The 8,447-nt window shown below is 42.2% G+C and overlaps 1 pseudogene; it reads right to left on the bottom strand.

Annotated features, from left to right (window-relative positions):
• Window positions 1–3,823: 3,823 nt before the first annotated feature.
• LOC135529097 (coiled-coil domain-containing protein 80-like) lies at window positions 3,824–6,286 on the bottom strand (annotated as a pseudogene).
• Window positions 6,287–8,447: the final 2,161 nt, after the last annotated feature.

Genomic DNA, 8,447 nt, shown 5'->3' with positions numbered 1-8,447 from the left:
ACAGTATAATACTATACAGGGTAGTAGAATGGAGGGTACAGTATAATACTATACAGGGTAGTAGAATGGAGGGTACAGTATAATACTATACAGGGTAGTAGAATGGAGGGTACAGTATTATACTACAGAATGGAGGTGCAGTATAATATGCAAATGGTTACAGTATAACACTACAGTTGGTACAGTAAAACACTACACAGAATGGAGGGTACAGTATAACTATACAGGGTAATTAGAATGGAGGGTACAGTATAATACTACCTAGATGGAGGGTACATTGAAACACACACAGAATGGAGGGTACAGTATTATACTACATTTGAATGGAAATTTGAAACATAATACTATGCAGAATGGAGGGCACAGTATAACATAGCAGGAATGGAGGAATTACAGTAAAACACAGTATAATACACAGAATTGAGTGTACAGTATAATACTACACAGAATGGAGGGTACAGTACTACACAGAATGGAGGGTACAGTATTATACTATACAGAATGGAGGGTACAGTAAAACACTACACAGAATGGAGGGTACAGTAAAACACTACACAGAATGGAGGGTACAGTATAATACTACACAGAATGGAGGGTACAGTATTATACTATACAGAATGGAGGGTACAGTAAAACACTACACAGAATGGAGGGTACAGTAAAACACTACACAGAATTGAGGGTACAGTATAATACTATACAGGGTAGTAGAATGGAGGGTACAGTATAACACTACACAGAATTGAGGGTACAGTATAATACTATACAGGGTAGTAGAATGGAGGGTACAGTATAACACTACACAGAATGGAGGGTACAGTATAATACTATACAGAATGGAGGGTACAGTAAAACACTACACAGAATGGAGGGTACAGTATAACACTACACAGAATTGAGGGTACAGTATAATACTATACAGAATGGAGGGTACAGTAAACACTGTCGGAGGGTACAGTATTATACTACACAGAATGGAGGGTACAGTATAATACTATATAGAATGGAGGGTACAGTAAAACACTACACAGAATGGAGGGTACAGTATTATACTACACAGAATGGAGGGTACAGTATAATACTATACAGAATGGAGGGTACAGTAAAACACTATACAGAATGGAGGGTACAGTATTATACTACACAGAATGGAGGGTACAGTAAAACACTATACAGAATGGAGGGTACAGTAAAACACTATACAGAATGGAGGGTACAGTATTATACTATACAGAATGGAGGGTACAGTATTATACTACACAGAATGGAGGGTACAGTATAATACTATACAGGGTAGTAGAATGGAGGGTACAGTATAATACTACACATAATGGAGGGTACAGTATAATACTACACAGAATGGAGGGTACAGTATAATACTACACAGAATGGAGGGTACAGTATAATACTATACAGAATGGAGGGTACAGTATAATACTACACATAATGGAAGGTACAGTATAACACTACACAGAATGGAGGGTACAGTATAATACTACACAGAATGGAGGGTACAGTATAATACTATACAGGGTAGTAGAATGGAGGGTACAGTATAATACTATACAGAATGGAGGGTGCAGTATTATACTACACGGAATGGAGGGTACAGTATTATACTACACAGAATGGAGGGTACAGTATAATACTATACATAATGGAGGGTACAGTATTATACTACACATAATGGAGGGTACAGTATAATACTACACATAATGGAGGGTACAGTATAATACTACACAGAATGGAGGGTACAGTATAATACTATACAGGGTAGTAGAATGGAGGGTACAGTGTATTACTACATAGAATGGAGGGTACAGTATAATACTATACATAATGGAGGGTACAGTATAATACTATACATAATGGAGGGTACAGTATAATACTACACAGAATGGAGGGTACAGTATAATACTATACAGGGTAGTAGAATGGAGGGTACAGTATAATACTATACAGGGTAGTAGAATGGAGGGTACAGTGTATTACTACACAGAATGGAGGGTACAGTATAATACTATACAGGGTAGTAGAATGGAGGGTACAGTATAATACTACAGAGAATGGAGGGTACAGTATAATACTACACAGAATGGAGGGTACAGTATAATACTACACAGAATGACCTCTCTCTCTGTCTAAGAGAGACAGAGCCCAATTTCTGCAATGTGGCCAAACTGAGTCCATGAAACATTTCCCAGTAGAAGTACTAAAGTGCATGCATACAACTGAAGCTCAACGGTCTTGTTTTATTCGTTTCACTGTGCTCGCTAGATTCCTTTCCCAAATGACAAATGTTTCTAATTTGCAGATCTTTCATCCCAGTACTATTAATGTCCTCCACAGAAAGACTGTGTTGGCAGCTAAACAATAGCCTGTCCTCCCAAACTAAGAACCCTGTTTTTCATCAGTACGAGACCAACATGAGTAGTTGACCACATTGTCTACAACAGGCTCAAAACCAAATACCAAACATTTTGGTTTAGTCTCAAGAGACCTCTATCGTAACCCAGCTTTAGAGTGGTGTCTATTTTCTAACCTAAACAATTCAAGCATGTTATAGCTAAACGCCAAAAATCCCTTTGTTTGTTTGCATAGTTACATATTTCGCAACAGTTAAAACTAATTGCACAGACTCTGCAAGCTACAAATAAGTTGACATTCCATGAGATTATCTTCTGTTAATAGTTATGTTAGTAGTTCATTTGAACTCCTGAAAAGATATATCCTGATGCTTGTACAGCATGGCTCGTTGGACCAACAGTGACAGACAGTAACAACAAGGGATGAGGACAGTGTGTTTCAGGAGTGGCATTTGAGAGAGGTAAATCTCCTGCACTGTCTCTATAAGCTTGAGGATCTGAGTGAGCTGGTGAGTTATTCAGGAAATATGTCTGCTCTTGAACGTAACAGGCAAAAAAAATGTGATAATGTTTTATTGTCACATACACCAGATAGGAGCAGTGAAATGTGTTGTTTTACAGGGTCAGCCATAGTAGTACAGCACCCCTGGAGTAAATTAGGGTTAAGAGCCTTGCTCAAGAGCACATTGGCAGATTTTACCTTGTCGGCTCAGGTATTCAAACCAGCAACCTTTCAGTTACTGGCCCAACACTTTAACCGCCCTCCGCTACCGGTCACCCTAGTTGACCAAAGTGTGGCCACACATTCTGAACATCTCGGCAGATGGGAGTGAAGCAGCCAAGACAAACACTTAAGGGCCCCAGTGAAATCATCAAGGCGTACAGGCCTGAGACAACAGTGTGACATCACTACTCACCCAGATTGCGCAGGCCTGGCTCGTCAGGGCGTAGGAGCGCTGCTGATAAGCCCATTCTCGCCGTCAGAGGAGGAGATCACAAACAGCCTGCGTCTCCAGCGGAACCTCGAGAAATATAAACACAGAACAAACAATGACATCAAATATAGACAAACAACATTCCACAAGCCTTTGAGAAGAACAAAAAGGTTACAAATGCATTTCTTTATTTATTTGCATATACATGTTCGACCAGCAGCACACAGGATGTCAGTGTCCGTTTTAGGCGAGTGTATTTGTCAGTTGTGTTGACTTGAAACTGCAGTCACACAGTCTTATATTGCAATTGCATCGTCCTAGATAATAACAAAAGCCCACTAGTACCGTGAGAGGAAGTTCTCCAGAGATTTGGATTTGTCTTCTGTCTTACACGTCACTCCTTGCCTCTTCTGCTGTTCCATCTCCTTGATGCGAGAAGAGAATGTGTCTATGTAGTCAAACACAGCCGTCATGGCGATGGGCACCTCATATTCTTGCTGTGAATGGGAACAGAAAACCATATCACCCATCTTTAGGCGGAAAAAGAGTTATTGATGATACTGTATCAATTCACTGCAGTAAAATTAGTTATTGAAGCGCTCAACCGATATGATGGATTTTCACTCAGACACAGGACCGAAAGGTTAAACGCTCTTTCATCAAAATAAGAAGGTCATCCAGGATGCACAATACTAAGTAGCAGTATACAATAACACATTGTAATTATACCGCAGTAAGCTTTATAGGGAAACAAGGCCAACCAACCCTTCACTTTCATATCAAAGTCGGTCAGCACCATATAGTAGTCGTCAAATATCAGTCCCAACTCATTCCTCAAGGCTCTGATGAGGGGCTGGTTTGTGAAGTCCTCTTCTTTCATGCCTTTCAGAGGCTGATCCTTCTCTGTAACCATAAACTTGTATTACACTTGTCATCAGAGTAAAATAGAATTGAAAATTAGCAACAAAAAGTTCAAAACTTTACTTACCAGCCTGGTAATGGTCCATCTTCATGGTGCCATTGGTCAGAGAGCCAAAAATGGTGATAAGAGAGATTTTCTGACGCCCAATTCACACACATGCTCCAGATACTCATCTCTCTGCTGCGTGTACATAGGATTCTCCTCGTCTGGAGTACTGATCACCTGGGAGGGAAACAAAAGTGACTGTTGTATCATGTGTCTATTCTGTTCGGATCTATTCTATTCTGTTCAGTTCTGTTCTATTTAGTTCTATTCTATTCTGTTCAGTTCTGTTCTGTTCTATTCAGTCCTATTATATTCTGTTCGGTTCTATTCCATTCTATTTAGTTATATTCTGTTCAAGTGTACCAATATGCATGCTTCATATCAGATTTAATCAATACATTTATGTAATACAACAGAATACTCACAAGTAGACGTCGTCTTTTCTCAAAATGTCCAAAAAAGGATACTAAGAGGTTTGGCTGTTTTGTGGGGGCCTCTTGTTGTCTGCTTCTTTCTCCTGGTTAATAGCGGCCTTCTTCCCTGGTCTCCTGCCACGATAGAAGCCCCATCACTGTCTTTAGTAGCCTTCAACCTTTTCTTGTCTGCTTTACTCTTTTGCCTGATTTATCAGCCTTTTTCTTCCTCTCTGCATTGACAGGCCGCTTTGACCTTGCTCTTCTTGGGGAAGCTGTTTCCACCTGTGCATCAGAGTCAACCTTGAGTTCACTGCCCAGCTCCTCCTCCTTCAGTTGGTTTGTTGTTAGTGAGCTGAGTTGGAGAGGTAACAACTTGTCGGCCATGTTTGGTATGCGTCGGTTGTGTCTTCTTCATATTGGTCTCTGTGGGATTCTGCGTCATCTATGCCATTTATGTGGGTCTCTGAGAGGATGTAGGAGGATTCGTCTGTGGTGGAACCTCTAGGTCCCCAGTGCGGTGTTGTCTGGGGGTCCAAGACGGAACTGTGGGTTTTGTGGTGGTTGTGGTTGTGGTTCGTCGTGTTGTTGTAGTTTTTGGTTTTGTTGTGGTTCGTTGTGTTGTTGTAGTTTTGGTTTTGTTGTGGTGGTAGAAGTTTTATAGTAGTGGTGGTCGTGGTTGTTTTTGTTGTGGTTGTTGGTTTTGTTGTGGTGTAGTTACTTTTGTGGTCGTTGTAGTAGTTGTTGGTTTTGTTGTGGTCGTGGTTGTTTTTCTGGTGGTGGTTGTGGTTGGCTTTGCTGTAGTTATGGTTGTGGTTGCTTTTGTTGTTGGTGGTGGTTTTGTTGTGGTTGTAGTTGTTTTTTTTGTTCTTGTTGGTTTTGTTGTGGTGGTTGTGGTTGGCTTTGTTGTAATTGTGGTTGCCTTTGTGGTCATAGTTGGTTTTGTGGTTGGTCGGGTTGTGGTAACTGTCACAGCCTTTGGTCCTTGAGCTGGTCTCTGCACCCCTTTCCTCACTGGCACCCTCTCCACTGTAGAATTCACTGTGACCTCTGACCCCGTGGTCAATACCCCCTGGCCCTGAGACTCAACCACCTGGCCCTCAACACCGGCCGCCTTGCACCTCTGCACGAAGCCCCTCTGCCTGGCCTTCTCCAGCTTGCGCATGTGGGTCTGGTCCATCACCTCGTACATAGCCTCCAGCCTGACCGGGTACGGGTACCTCTCCTCCACCTGGAGGGTCTTCCTCAGGAGAACCATGCCAAACTTCCCCTCCTCCAGCTTCAGGAAGTTCATCAGCCTGGGGATGAGGACCGTATCCAGGGGCTCCTCCGTCACCTGTCCCTTGGCGTTGACCCGCCGCACCTTCCCGCCTCGCTCTCCCTCCTGGTGGAACATCACTATCATCTGCATGTGCCGCTCCGCCATCTGGCAGTAGACGTCCGACTTGAGGAGGGTCATCATCAGGCGATAGTAACCGTCTGAGTCATGTGGGGCAGAGACGACCAGGACCCGGTTCTTCCCTGCGAGCTGGCCAGGACGTTGAGGGAGCCTGCGCTGCCGGGGACGGTGCGGGCTGGTGTGGACTGAGGCTGAACCGCCTCCCTGTCACTTGTTTACTGTTGTCTTGAGATGTGCCAGTGCCACTGCCAACCTGGTTGATGGGTTTCTCTGGTTGTTGGGCTTTTCTTCTGCTTGGCATCATGCTTCTTCTTGGTGGTTCTTTTCCTCTTCTTGGAGGCTCAGCTTTCTCCTCTCTCTGCATTCCGTCACGATGGCTCGTCATAGGGGATACATTTATACCACCAGCGGAAGGAGCAATACTGTCAGAGTTCAGCACATTTTGTGTTCTGTTAAAAATCCCCCCCTGGAGGGATGTTCGTCTTAAGATTGTCCTTTTGAGGGGTCTCCTGTCAGAGGCCCCTGTGCTCCATACCAGCAACAGCCATAACACACAGAGATGCAGTGTCTGTTTCATTTTTGCAGTGTCAAAGAAAAACCTACAATGGGTATAAGAAGATCAGTGAGCGAGGCATTGCCTGTAGTCCTCTGTCTTTCTGACGTTGTGTCCAGTTTTCACATGAAATAACTGATCAGTGAGTATCCATAAAAACGCTTTGTTTGAGAAGAAAAAAATAGTTCCACAGTAGGTTATGACGTAACTGTTCAGAAAGGCAAATGCACAATCTGGGCTGTTTCAATAAAGTAAACACAAACACTTGTCAACTTGTGTGCTATAAACCTGCTGAAAGTTTACATGAAAATGCACAATTTACCATTCCATTCTGGTGACAAAAAAATAACTCCCCGATGATAAGAAATATTGTCGCAGTCGTCCAATGCCTCCTTTCTCCGTTTCTGCAGCTGAAATGACATACATTTCATTTTCTATGTTAATGTAGACAGTGCACCCTCTGCTTACTAGGCGGCTACACGTAACGGTTCCATATATTCTGTCTATACAAAACTTACTCCATCGATTGTAACTTTAGAGGCCATTTTCCTCTTTCTAACGTCTTCAGAAGGAAAGATTTCTGGAAGTCTCAATGCGTTGTCGGCGAGGAGGGATCTTCTGCCTTCCCCCTTCCAGCGCATCGAGTTACCCGGGAAATACTATCTAACCACAAATTCCAGAAGCGCTCTCTCCCCTCTGAGCACCAACCCAAGACCAAGAAAGAAACCATTTTTGCTGCGTTCAAGCGCACGTCGGAACGAGAAAACTCGGAAAGGTCCGACTTGCTAATTGTTTATAGCTACAGACGTGCCGCGTTTAACCAGTCAGAAAGTCGAACATTTCCGAGTTTCCTAGTACCGGCTAGCACTTGAACGCAGCATAAGTAGCGGCTCTCAAGGCAAGGTTCGACACCGCCCACCGTACACATGTACACAGAATAGAGCACTATAGTTATTACATATTTATTACAACCATATCTGCTCATGAAATAATGTGGCTGCATTTATTTATGTATTACCAATGCAGTCGATATCCATAAGTTGCCATGGATGTAGTTTAAGGTTAAAATAATCAGATATGGTAGGCCCAACTATTTTATATTTTATTAGCATAATGTCAATAAAAATACATGATGGGAGTGGAATTGTATTCATATAGATGTTTACAAGAACACTTGATTATTGTTGTTTTAATAGTCAGTAAACTAAAGTTTTGGGGAGTTAGGAAGTCTTATTGAGGGAAACTAGACAGGGTAGATTTATGCCATCTACTGGCAGGCTTTGCCACAAAGTATGCTCTTAGTTTTGATTTGTTTTTGTTGTTGTAATTTCACCCCCCTTTTCTTCACAATTTCGTGATATCCAATTGCGATCTTGTCTCATCGCTGCAACTCCCCAACGGGCTCAGGAGAGGCGAAGGTCGAGTCATGCTCGCTCTTCTATGATCGTCTGAATACCTTGGTCAATAAATCAACGAATGACCGCACTGTCAATAATAACCGTAACAGTCAATAACAGTGCAATCATATATAAACTCACTATTTGTCACGCTCCAAATTCAACCAATGTGTTATAGTTATTTATTGCAGATTTATAGACTACATTTAAGCTTCTAAACTGCTTACCTCTAGGCTCTTTATATTACTAATGTTAATTATAAACCATGGGGTTATTATATCGCTATTCAAAGACCCGAAGATGCTTGAAAAAGACGCTAGAAAGATCCTTAATAAAGACGCTTTCTTTATACTGTATGTTTGATCACAAATGTGTGATTCATTTGTTGATTAGTTTGCTAATTGTGTGTGTGATTTA

This window comes from Oncorhynchus masou, unplaced genomic scaffold (assembly GCF_036934945.1).
Source record: "Oncorhynchus masou masou isolate Uvic2021 unplaced genomic scaffold, UVic_Omas_1.1 unplaced_scaffold_10902, whole genome shotgun sequence".
Lineage (NCBI taxonomy): Eukaryota > Metazoa > Chordata > Actinopteri > Salmoniformes > Salmonidae > Oncorhynchus > Oncorhynchus masou.
Note: the sequence above shows the minus strand (reverse complement) of the source record. Positions and strands in the feature narration are given on the sequence as shown.